Genomic DNA, 21,091 nt, shown 5'->3' with positions numbered 1-21,091 from the left:
AAAACGGTGTTTCTCATACAATCAATGGTTTAGAAATGCTAATGATTTATAGCCTAAATATTGATTGATGATAAGGGCCTACGGACAATATTTATTTTGTTCAATGCTTTATTGATTGGAAACAGGAGAGGCAGTAAGATGGTACATTTTATTGGCATTTTACCTACTCAACCACACTGTAAAAAATTATTCTGGATTAAATTGAAATTGACAAAAAAATTATACATATGGAGCGTGGGCGGCAGGGGCGGCAGGTAGTCTAGTGGTTAGAGCATTGGGCCAGTAACCAAAAGGTTTCTAGATCGAATCCCTGAGCTGACAAGGTAAAAATCTGTTGTTCTGCCCCTGAACAAGGCTGTTAACCCACTGTTCCCCGGTAGGCTGTCATTGTAAATGAGAATTTGTTCTTAACTGATTTGTCTAGCTAAATAAAGGTTAAATATAAAATACCTAATATAAATGTATGCAAGTTGTGCAGAGCCTGAGGTCTAGCAATAATGTCCCCAAAAGAGACCCCTCTCCCCACAGAAGACTGGGGTGCAATTCCCCTGCTCCAACCCTTCAATCTGTTTCTCCTACCTATCGTCTCTGTCATTTTATAACTGTCTCAATAAAGTGTCAAAATATCCCTAACATATATTTTATAAAATTTATGCAAGTCATTTAATTGATTTGTTAATTTCATTTTACCAAAATAATGTTCGAATAAATACAATTTAATACAATTCTTTCATGAGGATAACCAAAGACAGAGAAAATGTAGTGATTGAACTCATTGGAAGTCTTTTGGTTTTAATCCGCCTGCATTTCCGATCTTGCCACATGACTGTTTTTAGAGGATTGTAGGTCATTCCATTTTTAGACTTTATGATTCTTTCACACAATGTTGTATGCATGTTTGAAGAAAGGAAAAGTATATTTCTATATTAGTATTAAGGTTGTTGTGCCTTGAGGTGTAATGGATCATGATGAACTGATATCAAAACTGTCAGACAAATAGATATTCAATGAGGACAGCACCCATTCTCACATTGACAATTGTCAGCAGAAGAAGGAAGTGCAGAATCCTCAATTCTCAGTTTAACCTTGAGTTAATGCTGGTGGTTTGAACACTGTGCTTGACAGTGCCTGCCAAAGTGATATAAAATGGCAAATGATCAAATACATGAAACAATTGAAAATATTAAGACACTTCAGAAAAATAAATCTACTTCTCCACTAGACAGGAGACTGAACATCATAATGGTGTTTAGAAGCTTTAGAGAGAGGAAGACACACCAAACGAGAAGGTATCTGATACTGCACTGATACACATGGTTAGCAGATGTTATTCCGAGTGTAGCGAAATGCTTGTAGTGTAGCAAAATGAATCTTAAATGGTGTTTAGAAGCATTAGAGAGAGGAAGACACACTAAACACGAAGGTATCTGATACTCCACTAGACAGGACTCGAAACACAAAAATAGGGTTTTCATTATTTTCTGTTAGTGCTCCCAGTCCCTGGCAAGGTCCAAGGTGGAGCGGGTCAAGAGTTTCAAGTTCCTTGGTGTCCACATCACCAACAAACTATCATGGTCCAAACACACCAAGAAAGTAATGAAGAGCGCACAAAAACACCTTTCCCCCTCAGGAGAGGCCACTCATTGGCTGATTGGCTACAATGATCCTCAAAAAGTTCTACAGCTGCACCATCAAGAGCATCCTGACCGGTTGCTTCACCGCCTGGTAAGGTGCTACAGAGGGTAGTACATACAGCCCAGTACATCACTGGGGCCTGTGACAGCTGTTTCCAGGGGACATGAGCTAATGGTTCTGTTCTATACCGTACCAGGGAGAGACAAGAAAAGCCATTTGGATAAAGAATTTTAGGTCATTTGTTATACTGATTTCAAGGTAATTCGTGAAATTGTTAATAAATTATAATGGAGTTTAAAGTTCTTAGACATATTTGTTATTTGGACCAATGTGATAGAGGGCATTGCCTTTAACTAAGAGTAGGCTGCTTTAAGTCTATTTACCTATGACCATATGGGTACAATAATTTTTCTTTGTGGAGTTTTTCAGAGTAGTGATTTTAATTTGATTATGTTATTTGCATTTTGTTTTATCTTTTGACCAGTAGTAGTGTTTTTTTTATACATTACTCTCATGGAGAGTTATGTGTTAAATAATGGGGGAGGATACAGTCCTTTGAGGTTTTGGATTCAGTCCTTTGAGGTTTTGGATTGAAGTTTACACACCTTGAGTGATATGTGAAGGAGTGTATTGTTGTATTGTTTGTTCTGTTCTATTTCCGATAGGTTATAGGTCTAACTTCCTGATTCTGTGGCTCTGCGATGAAGTTGTGATGGGAAGTATAAGCCAATTTGAAAGAATAGTTTCAATAAGAATATGTTGTTTTTCTCTTTGAATATGTTTAGACATTTGTATTAAGAATAATTGGTAAAAGTAATAATTTATCATGTAGTTAATGAACTGAACTAAACTGTTGTTCTGATTTGTTCTTTCGAGGTTATCATGAAAAGTGACATCAGACGGTATCTTAATGCATGGAAGAGATAATTGGACCGAACAGTGTGTGTACCTCAAACGCCCTCTCACTGGCTGAAGAAGAGTGACAAAGGCGTTGAATACGGACGGTCCTGTCCGCACCATTTCTACTGAGAGAAATGGCCGAGCCAGAAACCGGTGTACAGTATCTGATCTAAGCTATCAACTGTATTTTTTTTAAACTTTAGTTTGTTTAGAAAATATTTTCTTAACTATATTTTCATAACTGCATTGTTGGATAAGGGCTTGTAAGTAAGCATTTCACTGTAAGGTCAACACGTGTTGTATTCGGCGCATGTGACAAATAACATTTGATTTGATTTAGTGGCGTTACAACACACCATGTCATGTTTCAGAAGGTGGGGTGGCAGGTATCCTGGTGGTTAGAGCGTTGGACTAGTAACCAAAAGGGTGCAAGATCAAATTCCTGAGCTGACAATATAAAAATCTGTCGTTCTGCCCCTGATAAGGCAGTTAACCCACTGTTCCTAGGCCGTCATTGAAAATAAGAATTTGTTCTTAACTGACTTGCCTAGTTAAATAAAGGTAAAAAAATATTATAAAAAAAAATAGTCCAGCAAAGTCAAGGGTTTTGTCTTTGTCAAGTTGGTGGCAGCTCAGTTTCCACTAGTTTTAGTGTTCCAGAGCATTTCATTTGAACGGTTTTGTCATTTAGGATGCAACATAAGCTATGTTGAACGGGGTGTCGGTTGAAAAGATTTCTATTAGCATTTTGTCATTCATCAGCTGTCGACTTGATTATTTGTGTCGTTATGCCCCAGTTACCTGAAAACTAGGCCAGCCACATATTTTTCACTGCGTAGGAGGACTTAACATTCTGATTCCAACCATTCTGAGTCCACCACTGTCTGCTTCCTCTTCCATTTCATAGTGATTGATGGGGTTTCAAATTCAAGGTGAAAGTTGCTAATAACTTGTAATTCTATCCACAGAGAATCCATAACGACTTGGCTGATGTTGCAGAAAACAGACTTGAAATGGTAACTTCTTAGAAGAGATGGGATAAACCTTTTATTAAAAAAAAAAAAATGGAGCCTTTCAAGACAGAACTCTGCATCAGAAGGCCCTGAATTCCTTTAACCAACTTTCCATTGTGAGATAATGGGTGTATTCTCTAAGATACTGGAGAAAAGTCCACGATAAGAAGAACTCTCCAAGGAGGGCTTTCATTAACAGCAGATTGAGCTGTTAATGAACAAAGCCAATACAGACGGATGATGTTATCACACACAGACGGAGACAGTAGGTATAGAAAAAGGAAAAAGACACATTTGCTGAGAAGATTTGAGGATTAAGTGTTCAGGCACATATGTACGCTTCAATTCAAACGTGGTTTATTTAGCTCTCTAGGTCCATACACACATGTAGTCACACACACGTGTGCGCACATGCACACACAGAGCTGTCATGCACCCATTATTTTAGAGGGTGCACCAAGTACGTCAGGATGGAGGGCAGGTGTGGGGGCAGAGAAGTATTTGGAAGTCAGAGAATTACAAAATTTTCAAACACCTGAAACAGCTTTTTTCCTGCAATGTAAAGCCATATTCATTATGCCTATTTTTATGTAAAAATAAAAATAAAAAAGTATCTAAGCATACCGCTTTGTCTGTTCAATGGTCATTGTAATTAACGAAACACACTGAAATGTAATGCCTTAAGAGTTCAGTACAACTGCCAGCTCAAATCAAATCAAATCAAACTCTGTTTGTTTCACTCGACAATCTCTTTCTCCTCTTCCAATTATACTGGGGGGGGGGGGGGGGTACTCTTTGCCTGGTCCAGTCAGTGTGTCCCCGCCGCAAAATACAGCTGATAGATATTTTATATAAATAATTCTGATCAAATGTGGGCTTAAAAAATGAAGTTTAGTTATTAATTTAACATCTACAAAATAAAAAATAAAAACAGGCCACATCTGAGAGGACACATACCCATGATGCCTCTGTACACACACACACACACACACACACACACACACACACACACACACACACACACACACACACACACACACACACACACACACACACACACACACACACACACACACACACACACACACACATACTTCAACCACACCTTTGTTTCATCACCAAAACCGGAGAGAAACCTCCATATGATGAAGTCCCACAAAACGTATTGCTTGTAACAAACAGTTACATGACCTACAGCATGGTCAAGAACACACTTCTACCAGCACCAATCCAAAAGCCACCAGACTGTACTCCAACTGATCTTTAAACCTGAAGCTTCTCAGTAAACTTCAAATTGTTACACGTAATGCAAAGTTTGCAAATTCAAATCCACATTCTAGGAGACTTTACACTACAGTAAACCATATTGCCTCTCTCCCATCTCTGGGGAAAAAGTCACAACAGTATTTTCCGAGGAGCCTTCAGCCAGAAGAGAGAAGAAGAAGAACAGGGGAATATGATCAAACTGAACTTTATCTTCAGCTGCAGCATAACTCCTGACCAGAGATGTGCTCTGACAGACGACGGTCACATTCTAAAGAACGCCTCAGGATTACATTACCCATAGTTCTATCAGAGAACAGAACTCACTGGCAATGTCACTTTGACTGGATGAAGCTTCATGAAGAGCTGCAGAGACATACCCCTATCTCCTCTACAGCTGGGGCCCTGGGACTGTCCCAAATGGCACCCTGTTCCCTAGATAGTGTATTACTTTTGACTAGTGCACTATGGGCCCTGGTCAAAAGTAGTGCACAACATATGGAACAGGGTGCCATTTGGGATTCTAACCCTGGCTGCCTAGCTCAGCTGAAATCTCTGCAGTATTCCATTAAGAGTCTGTGCAGAGATGAGACATCTCACTCCTACCTTGTAGGGAATTACTTTATATCACTTGTTTTCTTCATGCTATCTGGCTTGCCGGCCGGCAGTGGCTTGACACGGAAACTACGTTTGCTGTAAAATCATTCTAACCACACAGTTGAGATCAAAATATAAATTGATATTGTTTCTTAATCGGAGAACATACTTTCTCACACAGGACAATTTATAGCCTAAAAACATGTCTGGTAGTTTTATTTGGTTTCCAAAACTGGAGTTTATCAAACTCTGCCTACAGTTATACAGTTTCTATAAAGTTTTAAAATCCGAAAGTCTCCAGGCTCTGTGTGTTCTGTGTCCGTTTAAAAATGGATCTGCTATTGTAATTAGGGAGTTCTCTCCTGTCCAATCAACTGTCCAGATTGGCGGGAGGCAGATATGAAACACCTGAGGCTTCTCCTCACCCACTGATTGGCTGAAATGTTCTTTCCTCCATAATTGGTGAGTTTGAATCAGAGCACTGGTCCGTGATGTTCCAGTTAGTTTGGGTCTTTCTGCCGTGCCGTGCCGTGGATGGCTTTGGAACAGCCCCCAACCACACTTTAGAGAGGGAAACAGGAGGGTACTCCAGTGTACATGAGCTCATTCACTCACAGTCATTTCTGATTCATCTGTGTGATGTGATGCATTGTTTGTCCATCCATGTCAAATCTTGTAACTTTCTGTCCAATTTAGATTCAGCAGCTGGATGCTCATCAAAACATGCCTTAGGTACTTTAGGGAGTTTCTACTACAGAGTTATCTTTCAATAGCTGGATGCTCATGAAAGCATGCCTTAGGTACTTTAGGGAGTTTCTACTACAGAGTTATTTTTCAATAGCTGGGTGCTCATCAAAGCATCCCTTAGTACTTTAGGGAGTTCCTACTACAGAGTTATTTTTCAATAGCTGGATGCTCATGAAAGCATGCCTTAGGTACTTTAGGGAGTTTCTACTACAGAGTTATTTTTCAATAGCTAGCTTAACCGTCCCGTGGGGGAGTCAGTCCTGTATGCTATGTTTTTATTGATGTGGGGGATCAGCTCTGCAGTGTGTACTAGTCTGTCAGCGGTGTGTACCAGTCTGTTAGCGGTGTTTACCGGTCTGTCAGCGGTGTGTACCGGTCCGTCAGCGGTGTGTACCGGTCTGTCAGCGGTGTGTACCGGTCCGTCAGCGGTGTGTACCGGTCTGTCAGCTGTATGTACCGGTCCATCAGCGGTGTGTACCAGTCTGCGCCTCCCGACAGACAAGGAGGAGACAGAAGCAGAGTCAGAAAACAGGTGGTTCAACAGCAGTTCAGTCTGACATCCTGTCAGTGTGTGTGTGTGTGTGTGTGTGTGTGTGTGTGTGTGTGTGTGTGTGTGTGTGTGTGTGTGTGTGTGTGTGTGTGTGTGTGTGTGTGTGTGTGTGTGTGTGTTCACCAGCAGTTCAGTCTAAGATCCAGTCAGAACCATTTGTCAGATGTTTGTTCTAAGAATTTGTGTTTGACACCCCCTGTCTGTTCTCATCCTCATCCCATCAGAATGGGTGGTCTGAAATCTCAATCAACTTTAATGTTAATGCATTGCAACCCATCTCAATGTATTTCAAATAACAATATTGATACGTTACATTAACACAGACTACAAATAACGATATTGATAAATCACATTAATCCAGACTACAAATAACAATATTGATAAATCACATTAATCCAGACTACAAATAACAATATTGATAAATCACATTAATCCAGACTACAAATAACAATACTGATTAATGACATTAATCTAGACTACAAATAACAATACTGATTAATGACATTAATCTAGACTACAAATAACAAATTTGCTACGTTGCATTAATCCAGACTATAAGTAACAATTCTGATACATTACATTCCAACCAACCAGGCACACACACACACACACACACACACACACACACACACACACACACACACACACACACACACACACACACACACACACACACACACACACACACTAATGAGGGCCGCTCTCTAGATCAGGAACTCGATTCTGCACACACACCCTCCTCCCCTGTGTGCACGTTTAGTTTATTTCCCTAGCACTACACAACTGATTCAAATAATGAAGGTATGTTGATGAGTTCGTTATTTGAATCAGTTGTGTAGTGCTAAAGGTAAAACAACAAAACGTGCACCCAGGGGAGGCTCCAGGACCCAGTTTCAGACACCCTGATCTAGATAACAGTAGTAGCCACAACCCAGAGAAACCCTGATCTAGATAACAGTAGTAGACACAACCCAGAGAAACCCTGATCTAGATAACAGTAGTAGACACAACCCAGAGAAACCCTGATCTAGATAACAGTAGTAGACACAACCCAGAGAAACCCTGATCTAGATAACAGTAGTAGACACAACCCAGAGAAACCCTGATCTAGATAACAGTAGTAGACACAACCCAGAGAAACCCTGATCAAGATAACAGTAGTAGACACAACCCAGAGAAACCCTGATCTAGATAACAGTAGTAGACACAACCCAGAGAAACCCTGATCAAGATAACAGTAGTAGACACAACCCAGAGAAACCCTGATCTAGACAACAGTAGTAGACACTACCCAGAGAAACCCTGCTCTAGATAACAGTATCAGACACAACCCAGAGAAACCCTGTTCTAGACAACAGTAGTAGACACAACCCAGAAAAACCCTGATCTAGATAACAGTAGTAGACACAACCCAGAGAAACCCTGATCTAGACAACAGTAGTAGACACAACCCAGAGAAACCCTGATCAAGATAACAGTAGTAGACACAACCCAGAGAAACCCTGATCTAGACAACAGTAGCAGACACAACCCAGATAAACCCTGATCTAGATAACAGTAGTAGACACAACCCAGAGAAACCCTGATCTAGATAACAGTAGCAGACACAACCCAGAGAAACCTTGATCTAGACAACAGTAGTAGACACAACCCAGAGAAACCCTGATCAAGATAACAGTAGTAGACACAACCCAGAGAAACCCTGATCTAGACAACAGTAGCAGACACAACCCAGATAAACCCTGATCTAGATAACAGTAGTAGACACAACCCAGAGAAACCCTGATCTAGATAACAGTAGCAGACACAACCCAGAGAAACCCTGATCTAGACAACAGTAGTAGACACAACCCAGAGAAACCCTAATCTAGATAACAGTATCAGACACAACCCAGAGAAACCCTGATTTAGATAACAGTATCAGACACAACCCAGAGAAACCCTGATCTAGATAACAGTATCAGACACAACCCAGATAAACCCTGATCTAGATAACAGTAGTAGACACAACCCAGAGAAACCCTGCTCTAGATAACAGTAGCAGACACAACCCAGAGAAACCCTGATCTAGATAACAGTAGACACAACCCAGAGAAACCCTGATCTAGATAACAGTATCAGACACAACCCAGAGAAACCCTGATCTAGATAACAGTAGTAGACACAACCCAGAGAAACCCTGATCTAGATAACAGAAGTAGACACAACCCAGATAAACCCTGCTCTAGATAACAGTAGTAGACACAACGCAGAGAAACCCTGATCTAGATAACAGTAGCAGACACAACCCAGAGAAACCCTGATCTAGATAACAGAAGTAGACACAACCCAGAGAAACCCTGATCTAGATAACAGTAGCAGACACAACCCAGATAAATCCTGCTCTAGATAACAGTAGTAGACACAACCCAGAGAAACCCTGATCTAGATAACAGTAGCAGACACAACCCAGATAAACCCTGATCTAGATAACAGTAGCAGACACAACCCAGATAAACCCTGATCTAGATAACAGTAGCAGACACAACCCAGATAAACCCTGATCTAGATAACAGTAGTAGACACAACCCAGATAAACCCTGCTCTAGACAACAGTAGTAGACACAACCCAGATAAACCCTGTTCTAGATAACAGCAGCAGACACAGCCCAGCCCCAGGCCACCCCTGATAAACTCCAATAACATCTAGTTTAGTGAATCCCATTGGTACTAGGACACCGCCGCACAATTTAAGTGTCTGTTTCTCCTCCACTATCATACAGTACACCCCAGATAGCCATTTCCTACACTGAGGTGGGAGGTTTGCAGTGTTTGTATTATGTAATGTGTGTGCGTGTGTGTGCATGTGTGTGCATCCGCGTGTCTGCGTTCGTGTCTGCGTCCGTGATCCTGGATCGGGATGAACCCAATAGTTAAGAAGTACAGTACAGTAGGTTATATATCCCTACCCCTGGAGGTCCGACTGTGAGTTCTTCAGTTCTCAGTGATCTCTATATACCATCCCCTGGAGGTCCAGCTGTGAGTTCTTCAGTTCTCAGTTATCTCTATATACCATCCCCTGGAGGTCCAGCTGTGAGTTCTTCAGTTCTCAGTTATCTCTATATCCCATCCCCTGGAGGTCCGACTGTGAGTACTTCCGTTCTCAGTTAGCACTATATCCCATCCCCCGGAGGTCCAGCTGTGAGTTCTTCAGTTCTCAGTTATCTCAAAAGCCCATCCCCTGGAGGTCCAGCTGTGAGTTCTTCAGTTCTCAGATCTCTCTATTTATCATCTCCCGGAAGTTCGTCTGTGAGCTCTTCAGTTCTCAGTTATCTCTATATCCCGTCCCCCGGAGGTCTGGCTGTAAGCTCTTCAGTTCTCAGTGCTCTCTATATGCTGCCTCTTGTCATATTAGTCATGTGAATAAATATTATTCACAGTGACCTGTATGGTCTTCATGAATAAACCGTGAGACTATTTAATTCTATAGCTCTCTCCTCTCCTCTCTGCTCACTCTGCAATGTTTGTAAGTATTGTAGCACAGACCCCATTACACAGGGAATCAGCAATGCTACCCTCGGGATTCCACTATATTAGCAGCAGCAGGACAGGTTCTATTGCCTGGTGCTGCTGGATGTCACAACGGTTCCGATTCAATCAGCCTTCACCTTCCAGTTAGACTCCCATCAAACACAATCTGCAGCGGGCCTATAGCTCACATAGGATGCACATAGCGTGTCCATTAGACTTTAGGTAAAATAATTAAACAGGTAATCTAGATGAGATTCGCAATAAACCACACCTGGGTAATTTGGCGTGAAAGTGCGAGAGAGAGAGAAAGAGAGAGAGAGAGAGAGAGAGAGAGAGAGAGAGAGAGAGAGAGAGAGAGAGGGGGAGGCAACCGAGATAATTGGCTGAATGTGGTTTGTGAATCCCCATCTGTCATCCCACCTGAACAACAGAGTTATAGACATCTATTAGCTACCCGTTTTTGGGAGAAAGATAATAACAGCAATACATTTTCCCTGTGACTGTCTGGCTCGCTGGCTGCCAATGTGCTCGTTCCCCAAGAACACTTATGGAAGAACAATTTGATTTGGGTGCCATAAAAATGCATCTCGGATAATGTGATGCAATTTTGCATCGTCTCCTAGCCACTTTCTCTTTTAGGCAAAACAGCGATGATGGTGGATCCCTCATACACACCTCCCTCTGTTTCTCCACATACCCCCCCCCCCCCCAAACACACACACATGCATTCTCTCTCTCTCTGTCTCTCTCTCTGTCTCTCTCTCTTTCTGTCTCTGTCTCTCTCTCTCTGTCTCTCTCTCTCTGTCCCTCTCTGTCTCTCTCTGTCTCTCTCTCTCTGTCCCTCTCTGTCTCTCTCTGTCTCTCTCTGTCTCTGTCTCTCTCTCTTTCTGTCTCTATTTCTTCACGACTGTGAGGGTGTGAGGCAGCACGTTAGCTTTAAGTGATTTACATCCCGGGAATGAGGCTGCCTGTCTACCAGTAGAACGTGAAGGAGGAGAAGGTTGTAATCGATAACGATGCTGCTGAGTGTCTGAGGCCCTGTGTCAGCGCAGGACAGAATTGTCTAAGTCATTCCAAGCCTCTAATGAATCTGCCTTGTCAGACACTGAGGCCCTGCCGATTACATATTGAAGGGCTTCAAGTTAATATGGACTCTATGCCATCTCCCTCCCTCTCTCTTGCTCTCTCTCACTCTCTCGCTCTCTTTCTCTCTCTCTCTCTCTCTCTACCAATTTCTCTCTCCACATCCCCCCTCCCCTCTCTTGCTCTCTTTTTCCCTCTCTCTCCTTTTCCCTTCTCTCTCAGTGAGTCCTCTCTCTCTCATCAAAGATGTTCCATATAACTCCCCTGGATAGTGCCAGAGGTATCAAGGGAGAAGAGACAGAACAGACATGACACAGAAATAATGAAGTACAAAATTCAACAACCTTGCTGCTTGGCAAGTCTGTGGTCTGTGTGACATCAGGCAACTAGCATAATGTATTGTATGCATTGTCAGCTATGAATGATCCAGAATAGCTTTTATAAGTCATGGATACAGGCTTCCTGTAAATCAGATTGGTTGTTTTTGATTGACCATACGTCCACAGACCACTACTAGTAGATACAATACAAGGGCCCTTCCTTTAAACTGGCTTTCCTCTAATACACAGACAGTGACTCCATTAAATGAGAGGTTGTCTTTGTCCATTATTTAATCATCTTTAGTGTTTTGCAGAAGGATGATAAAACTTCTGCAAAATTGAACAGCTTCAGTGCTCTGTCACAATTACTGCTTATCAAGAAACGCTTCCTCATTCATCCAAACATTGACAACATGTCTGCTGCTTTCATTTGGTAGCAAACATTTACAGGATTCAAATACAGCTTGAGACATGACACAATGACAGTTCAGAAAGAGTACATCTAACGTGTCGTTATTTGTAATCTTGGATTTAATTAATGCAGGAATCTAGTTAACCTTCCATTGACACAATGACAGTTCAAAATAGGAAATCCAGCGTGTCATTTGTAATCGTTGATTGAATTACTAGTTCCTGTTCAGGGACCAAGTTAAACATCTGTTTTTTCTTTTTTTAACAGGGAGTAAGTTCTCACCTGAAACATGCATCTAATTCCCATCTCTGTGTTTGATGATCAGCCATCTTTAAAACCAAACCACACTATTACACTCATCATGTGACCCAGTGACACAACTTAAAGCTGAGCTGTGATTCCATGCAGGGTCCATATTCAGGAAGTGTCTGATCCTAGATCAGCAGCACTCATTATCAATACGGGTCCCCCCAGGTGATGAAGTATCTAATTAGTGTGTCTGTGTCTAATAGCCTGCTCATTAGGAAATCTGTAGAAATCTCTTGTCTTTTATATATGATTCTATTCCAGGGAACTGTTCATTTATAGCATTATACATATCATCAGTTTTGGGATAATGCATTTTCCCATTATCTTTCTGCCCATTGTCTTTCTGCCCATTATCTTTCTGCCCATTGTCTTTACAGCCATTGTCTAGTGTCAGACAGGGCAACGATTCTGCATGCACTGTCGGTTTGAGGGACTGTCTGACTCCATTTCATGGTGTGTTTTATATTCTTGTTCTGTTCCATTACCTGCTATACACTTCAGAGTGTGTTTGAGTGACAGGTGGACATTAGGTGCAACAGGCCAGTGTACAAGTCTCTGGTATTATATTTCAAGGTCTATTGGGGCCGTGTTAGCTGGCCGCACAAGGCACCACCAACACAACTTCTGACCTGCCTATATGCTGTATCCAATGCTCCATTGGTGTATTTTAACCTGCCTATATGCTGTATACACAGCTCCATTAGTGTATTTTAACCTGCCTATATGCTGTATACATAGCTCCATTAGTGTATTTTAACCTGCCTATATGCTGTATCCAATGCTCCATTAGTGTATTTTAACCTGCCTATATGCTGTATCCAATGCTCCATTAGTGTATTTAAACCTTCCTATATGCTGTATCCAATGCTCCATTAGTGTATTGTAACCTGCCTATATGCTGTATCCAATGCTCCATTGGTGTATTTTAACCTGCCTATATGCTGTATCCACAGCTCCATTAGTGTATTGTAACCTGCCTATATGCTGTATCCAATGCTCCATTGGTGTATTTTAACCTGCCTATATGCTGTATCCAATGCTCCATTAGTGTATTGTAACCTGCCTATATGCTGTATCCACAGCTCCATTAGTGTATTTTAACCTGCCTATATGCTGTATCCAATGCTCCATTAGTGTATTGTAACCTGCCTATATGCTGTATCCAATGCTCCATTGGTGTATTTTAACCTGCCTATATGCTGTATCCACAGCTCCATTAGTGCATTTTAACCTGCCTATATGCTGTATCCAATGCTCCATTAGTGTATTGTAACCTGCCTATATGCTGTATCCAATGCTCCATTGGTGTATTGTAACCTGCCTATATGCTGTATCCACAGCTCCATTAGTGTATTTTAACCTGCCTATATGCTGTATCCACAGCTCCATTAGTGTATTGTAACCTGCCTATATGCTGTATCCACAGCTCCATTAGTGTATTTTAACCTGCCTATATGCTGTATCCACAGCTCCATTAGTGTATTGTAACCTGCCTATATGCTGTATCCACAGCTCCATTAGTGTATTTTAACCTGCCTATATGCTGTATCCAATGCTCCATTAGTGTATTGTAACCTGCCTATATGCTGTATCCAATGCTCCATTGGTGTATTGTAACCTTCCTATATGCTGTATCCACAGCTCCATTAGTGTATTTAGGCTGCTTTGTGTTTCCCTTTTTGCCATGGAAAGTCAGGTATCGTAGTATGACCATAGTGGTATGGTGACAACCCTCATTTTAACACCACGACCCTCATTTTAACATCATGACCCTTATTTTAACATCATGACCCTCATTTTAACACCATGACCCTCCTTTTCACACCACGACCCTTCTTTTCACACCACGACCCTCCTTTTAACACCATGACCCTCCTTTTAACACCACAACCCTCCTTTTAACACCACGACCCTCCCTTTAACACCACAACCCTCCTTTTAACACCACAACCCTCCTTTTAACACCACAACCCTGAGGCCATCATCCTCACATTGTTATGCTGTAGCTTTGACCCCATAGCTGCATTAGAAAACCAAACACTATACCTATACCTCCCTGTTAAAAAAAACTAAGAAACTATGTTTTAAGTGAGAATAGACATTTGGTCTGAAGCCGAATAAATAAATACAATTCACAGGCACCGCAACGCCTCTTCTACCCATGCTCTACCAAGGTTTTCCATCTCACAGCTTTGAGCTATTGTACTACAGTAACTATGTTTGTATTGTACTTCCAGCAATGTGCAGACAGGTTGCTTAGGATTTCAAACCTTCTCAAACATCCTAATTCATCCTAATTCATACTCTTAGAGGAGATGCTTCCACAATAATGTGATGTGTACCGCAAAAGAAGATGTTCATTACATTTACATTTACGTCATTTAGCAGACGCTCTTATCCAGAGCGACTTACAAATTGGTGCATTCACCTTATGATATCCAGTGGAACAACCACTTTACAATAGTACATCTATATCTTTTTTTTGGGGGGGGGGGGGGGGGGGGGGGGGTTAGAAGGATTAGTTTATCCTATCCCAGGTAATCCTAAATAAAGAGGTGGGGTTAAATCCTCTTAAGGATCGAACCATTTTTTTTTCAATTTTCGACCTATTATCCCATTATCCCATTATGCTAACTTTTTCAAGCTTTTCTTTTTTTAAATTAAATTAAAGAAAGCTTTGCTTTTCTTCTTACAAGACCATCAGGCATGACTGAGCTGTTTTGTCTTGTAGTAATGTTGTGCAGGACTACATTTCCTTTATCCTTAATTCTAGCTATACACTTTTTTTTGTATCATTATAACATCTTTTTTGGTCAGTAGATTCCCAACATAACACCAGGTGGTGGTGTGTTGGACACAGTAGCTGAGATACATAGAGCCTGTCTGTATTCCTGATTTCTGTAACGGTTAGCTTACCATTGTAATATTGAATTAGGCTCAGAACCACTTGTGTTTTCAAACATGGTCCTGTTTTATCAATTGATATGCTAATCAACGGTGTATAAAAAAGTATGTGGGCACCCCTTCAAATGAGTGGATTCGACTATTTCAGCCACACCCGTTGCTGACAGTTGTATACAATCAAACACAGCCATGCAATCTCCATAGACAAACATCGGCAATAGAATAACCTTACTGAAGAGCTCAGTGACTTTCAACTTGGTACTGTCATAGGCTGCCACCTTTCCAACACATCCGTTCGTAACATTTCTGCCCTGCTAGAGCGGCCCCAGTCAACTGTAAGTGCTGCTATTGTGGAAGTGGAAACATCGAGGAGCAACAACGACTGAGCAACAATGGCAGAGCTGCGAAGTGGTAGGCCACACAAGCTCACAGAACGAGATTCTGGAGCAGTGGAAACATGTTATCTATAGTGATTAATTATGTTTCACCATCTGGTAGTCTGATGGATGAATCTGGGTTTGGGGGATTCCAGTAGAAAGTTTAATTACTGAATGCATAGTGCCAACTGTAAAGTTTGGTGGAGGAGGAATAATGGTCTGGGGCTGATTATCATGGTTTGGGCTAGGCCCCTTAGTTCCAATTGGACATTATTTTAAAAGGCACACACCCGTCTATTTAAGGTCCCACAGTTGACAGTGCATGTCAGAGCAAAAACCAAGCCATGAGGTTTAAGGAATTGTCCGTAGAGCACCGAGACAGGATTATGTCAAGGCACAGATCTGGGGAACGGTACAAAAAAAGTCCTGCAGCACCGAAGGTCCCCAAGAACACAGTGGCCTCCATCATTCCTAAATGGAAGAAGTTTGGAACCACCAAGACTCTTCCTAGAGCTGGCCACCCTTCCAAACTGAGAAGGGCCTTGGTCAGGGAGGTGACCAAGAACCCCATGCTCAAGAGTTTCTCTGTGGAGATGGGAGAACCTTCCAGAAGGACAACCATCTCTGCAGCACTCCACCAATCAGGCCTTTATGGTAGAGTGGCCAGATGGAAGCCACTCCTCAATAAAAGACGCATAACAGCCTGCTTGGAGTTTGCCAAAAGGCACCTAAAGGACTCTCAGACCATGAAAAACCAGATTCTCTGGTCTGATGAAACCAAGATTGAACTCTTTAGCCTGAATGCCAAGCGTCACGTCTGGAGGAAACCTGGCACCATCCCAACGGTGAAGCATGATGGTGGCAGCATCATGCTGTGGGGATGTTTTTCAGCAGCAGGGACTGGGAGACTAGTGAGGATCGAGGGAAAGATGAACAGAGCAAAGTACAGAGAGATCATTGATGAAAATCTGCTCCAGAGAGCTCAGGACCTCAGACTGGTATGAAGATTCATCTTGCAACAGGACAACGACCCCAAGCACACAGCCATTACAACAAAGGAATTGCTTCGGGACAGGTCTCTGAATGTCCTTGAGTGGCCCAGCCAGAGCCCGGACATGAACCCGATCTAACATCTCTGGAGACACACGGAAATAACTGTGCAGTGATACTCCCCATCCATCCTGACAGAGCTTGAGAGGATCTGTAGAGAAGGATGGAAGAAACTCCCTAAATACAGGTGTGACAAGCTTGTAGCGTCATACCCAAGAAGACTTGAGGCTGTAATCGTACTGAGTAAAGGGTCAGAATACTTATATAAATGTGATATTTCAGATTTTTATTGTTAATACATTTTCAAACATTTCTAGAAACCTGTTTCTGTATATCGGTATAGAGTTGGACACTGTAAAGTCTATTATTCCTCTGAAGAGTGGGAATGAAGCTGTTTGAGAAGGTTTGAATCCTTATCAACCTGCTTACACATAGCCTGAAGTACAATACCAACATAGCTGCTGCTGTAGGTCAAAGCTGTGTGCTGGAAAACCTTGGTAGAGCATGGGTGGAGTAGGCATTGTGGTGCTGGTGAATATATACTTTTTCGTCTAGAGACCGATGTCTGTTTTCACTTAAAACAACATTTTTGGGGGTTTTCAATTTCCACCGGAAGGTGATTATTCAACATTATTATACAACATTATAATAAATATGTACCCATTTATCTATTTACATGGAAATGTAAAGATATATATATATATATATCTTTACATTTTCATATATATATAGGGCATAGAGTGCCATTTGGAACGCAGACAGCCTTAAAGTGCAGTGTGGCTTTAACCCTGTGTTCTCCTGAAGGAACGGTGTTTAGCCTGGACAATAGGTCAGACTGTCTAGAGAGCCCATGTGTAAATGTGATCGTACTCTACCCATTACGATGGATGGGAATCTCCTATGCCACAGGGAGACAGCAATGCTCTACTGTTCAGAGAAACACCATTAACTCTTACTGTACATTAGGAGGTTGTTGTTTACATTGACCTTGTTCATCTGTAACATATAACATGTTCCATTTAACAGACACCTTTATCCAAAGCAACTTAGAGTCATGCATACATTTTTTCGTACAGGTGGTCCCGGATATCAAACCCACTATCTCTGGGGTTGCTAGCAGTATACTCTACCAACTGAGCTACAGAGGACCAACGGATGATGGAGGGTCAATATTAACTGTAAACAGACACAGTAAAGTTTATAGTTACTGTTATGTATCATACAGTAGTATACAATGATTAATACTCTAAGTATTGATTGAGAAAGAATCCCGCTGAGGCCCCAGCTAGAACAGTAGATCTGGGCCGATTCCGACTGAGAGTCCGGGCACTCGGCTGAGAGTCAAACTCGGCCGACGTCATGTGGCACCAGTCTGGGCCGCCTTCGGTAGTATTACTTATGGCTGGGATGCTGGGATTGAGCTCGGTCCGATTCCGGTGTGAGGTATCTGGCCCAAATGTATTACTTGGGGCTCGGACTGATTCCGGTGTGAGTTATCTGGCCCAAATGTATTACTTGGGGCTCGGGCCGATTGGGGCGACTCCCTGGCAGATGATTACACCGGCTGCTTTATATAATTAACATATCATTATTTATTTTTCCATATTTTCTCATTGTTTCTGTGATCAAAAAATACAGTTAACATTTAAAGAAAATTCTTTAAGAGTCCTGTGTAGTATTTTAGTATTTTGATACTTTGTGTAGGCAATTGATAAGCATTCAAAACTTTGTGGCTGGAGCCTCCCGAGTTGCGCAGCAGTCTAAGACACTGCATCGCTGTGCAAACTGCGTTGCTACAGATGCTGGTTCGAGACACGTGCCGGCCGCAGTCGGTAGACCCATGAGACAACGAACAAATGTCCCAGAGGGTTTGGCCGGGTGGGATGTCCTTGTCCCAGCTGTAGCGAATCCCGTGGCGGCACAGACGCATGCACCATGGTCACCAGGTGTATGGTGTTTCCTCGGACACAAAGTTTTTTTATGGATGGGTATAATTTGTATGTATAAAATGTTAATAGTAATATTTAAAATTACTAAATCGGGTAGTTTTGTATACATTTATTTAAATTTGCCTCGGGCGCTTCTGGGGGGATTCTGGTAAGATGGCTGAATTCCGGTAGACCAAAACTGGACCGATTAAATCAGGGCCGGCTCCCCGGAAGAGGGCCGCTTCTGGGCCAATTTCTCATTGCTATCTGGGGCAGAATCTGCAACTATCCTGATACTCATCAACATTTCCTGAAAAAAACAGACGCCATACTTTTTCAAACCAAGTGGACAATGCAAGGACAGAAACATGAAACGGAAGTGTCCAATAAAATCTAACGGCTATATCACCACTCCCGATTGACACCATTGAGGCACATCGCCCATGACAGTCAAGCTTCAACATTGCATGGAAACAGGAGAATCATGCAGATTCAGCTTGAATCACCCTGTTTTGTGAGACGATGATCAATTATTCAATCTACTCAAGCAGAATACAAGGTCAAAATTACTCAAGATTCTACTTTGAATGCAGCATGCTAGTTAGTGTAAATTCATGTTTATATTAATGAAGCAGAAGTAGTATGCTATCTGATCCAAAGCCCTTTATCCTTCATTTGCTAATTGAATATGCCTCCTCTTATACATTAACAATCTTCTTACCTTATAAACTCAGCAAAAAAAAGAAATGTCCCTTTTTCAGGACCCTGTCTTTCAAAGATAACTAGTAAAAATCCAAATAACTTCACAGATCTTCATTGTGAAGGGTTTAAACACTGTTTCCCATGCTTGTTCAATGAACCATAAACAATTAATAAACATGCACCTGTGGAACGGTCGTTAAGACACTAACAGCTTACAGACGGTAGGCAAATAAGGTCACAGTTATGAAAACTTAGGACACTAAAGAGGCCTTTCTACTGACTCTGAAAAACACCAAAAGAAAGATGCCCAGGGTTCCTGCTCATCTGCGTGAATGTGCCTTAGGCATGATGCAAGGAGGCATGAGGACTGCAGATGTAGCCAGGGCAATAAATTGCAATGTCCGTACTGTGAGATGCCTAAGACAGAGCTACAGGGAGACAGGACGGACAGCTGATCGTCCTTGTAGTGGCAGACCACGTGTAACAACACCTGCACAGGATCGGTACATCCGAACATCACACATGCGGGACAGGTACAGGATGGCAACAACAACTGCCCGAGTTACACCAGGAACGCACAATCTCTCCATCAGTGCTCAGACTGTCTGCAATAGGCTGGACTGAGGGCTTGTAGGCCTGTTGTAAGGCAGGTCCTCACCAGACATCACTGGCAACAACGTAGCCTATGGGCACAAACCCACCGTCACTGGACGAGACAGGACTGGCAAAAAGTGCTCTTCACTGACGAGTCGTGGTTTTGTCTCACCAGGGGGATGATTGGATTTGTGTTTAGCATCGAAGGAATGAGCGTTACACCGAGGTCTGTACTCTGGAGCGGGATCGATTTGGAGGTGGAGGGTCCATGGTCTGGGGCAGTGTGTCACAGCATCATCGGACTGAGCTTGTTGTCATTGCAGGCAATCTCAACTCTGCGTGTTACAGGGAAGACATCCTTCTCCCTCATGTGGTACCCTTCCTGCAGGCTCATCCTGACATGACCCTCGAGCATGACAATGCCACCAGCCATACTGCTCGTTCTGTGCGTGATTTCCTGCAAGACAGGAATGTCAGTGTTCTGCCATGGCCAGCGAAGAGCCCGGATCTCAATCCCATTGAGCACGTCTGGGACCTGTTGGATCGGAGGGTGAGGGCTAGGGCCATTCCCCCCAGAAATGTCAGTGAACTTTCAGGTGCCTTGGTAGAAGAGTGGGGTAACATCTCACAGCAATAACTGGCAAATAACTGGCAAATACTTAATGCAGCTGGTGGCCACACCAGATACTGACTGTTACTTTTGATTTTGACCCCCCCTTTGTTCAGGGACACATTATTCAATTTCTGTTAGTCACATGTCTGTGGAACTTGTTCAGTTTATGTCTCAGTTGTTGAATCTTATTATGTTCATACAAATATTTACACATGTTAAGTTTGCTGAAAATAAAGCAGTTGACAGTGAGAGGACGTTTCTTTTTTTGCTGAATTTAAATGTGTCATTATACCTCTGCATGTTTCCATTCAGCCTGTGGGATAATGTTGTTTACATTTCAGTGCAATTGAGTGCAATTCAGCATGTGTGTTGACTATACAGTGTCACATGAAATGGTTTGTTCCCCGTAGTATGTGGTCTCTTCGAGCCCCGTATAGAGTTTGGGAAACGCTGCTGTAGAGACTGAGCTGCACTAGTGGACACCGCCATGCTGCTTAAATGCGTTGTGCTCATTGTACTTTTTTGGACAATGGAACGGAAAACCAAACAAACATATGACTGTAACTGTTACAATGTTCCCTCTA

The sequence above is a fragment of the Salmo salar genome, chromosome 01, assembly GCF_965601325.2.
Source record: "Salmo salar chromosome 01, fSalSal1, whole genome shotgun sequence".
Classification (NCBI taxonomy): Eukaryota; Metazoa; Chordata; class Actinopteri; order Salmoniformes; family Salmonidae; genus Salmo; species Salmo salar.
This window is presented reverse-complemented; position numbering follows the sequence as displayed.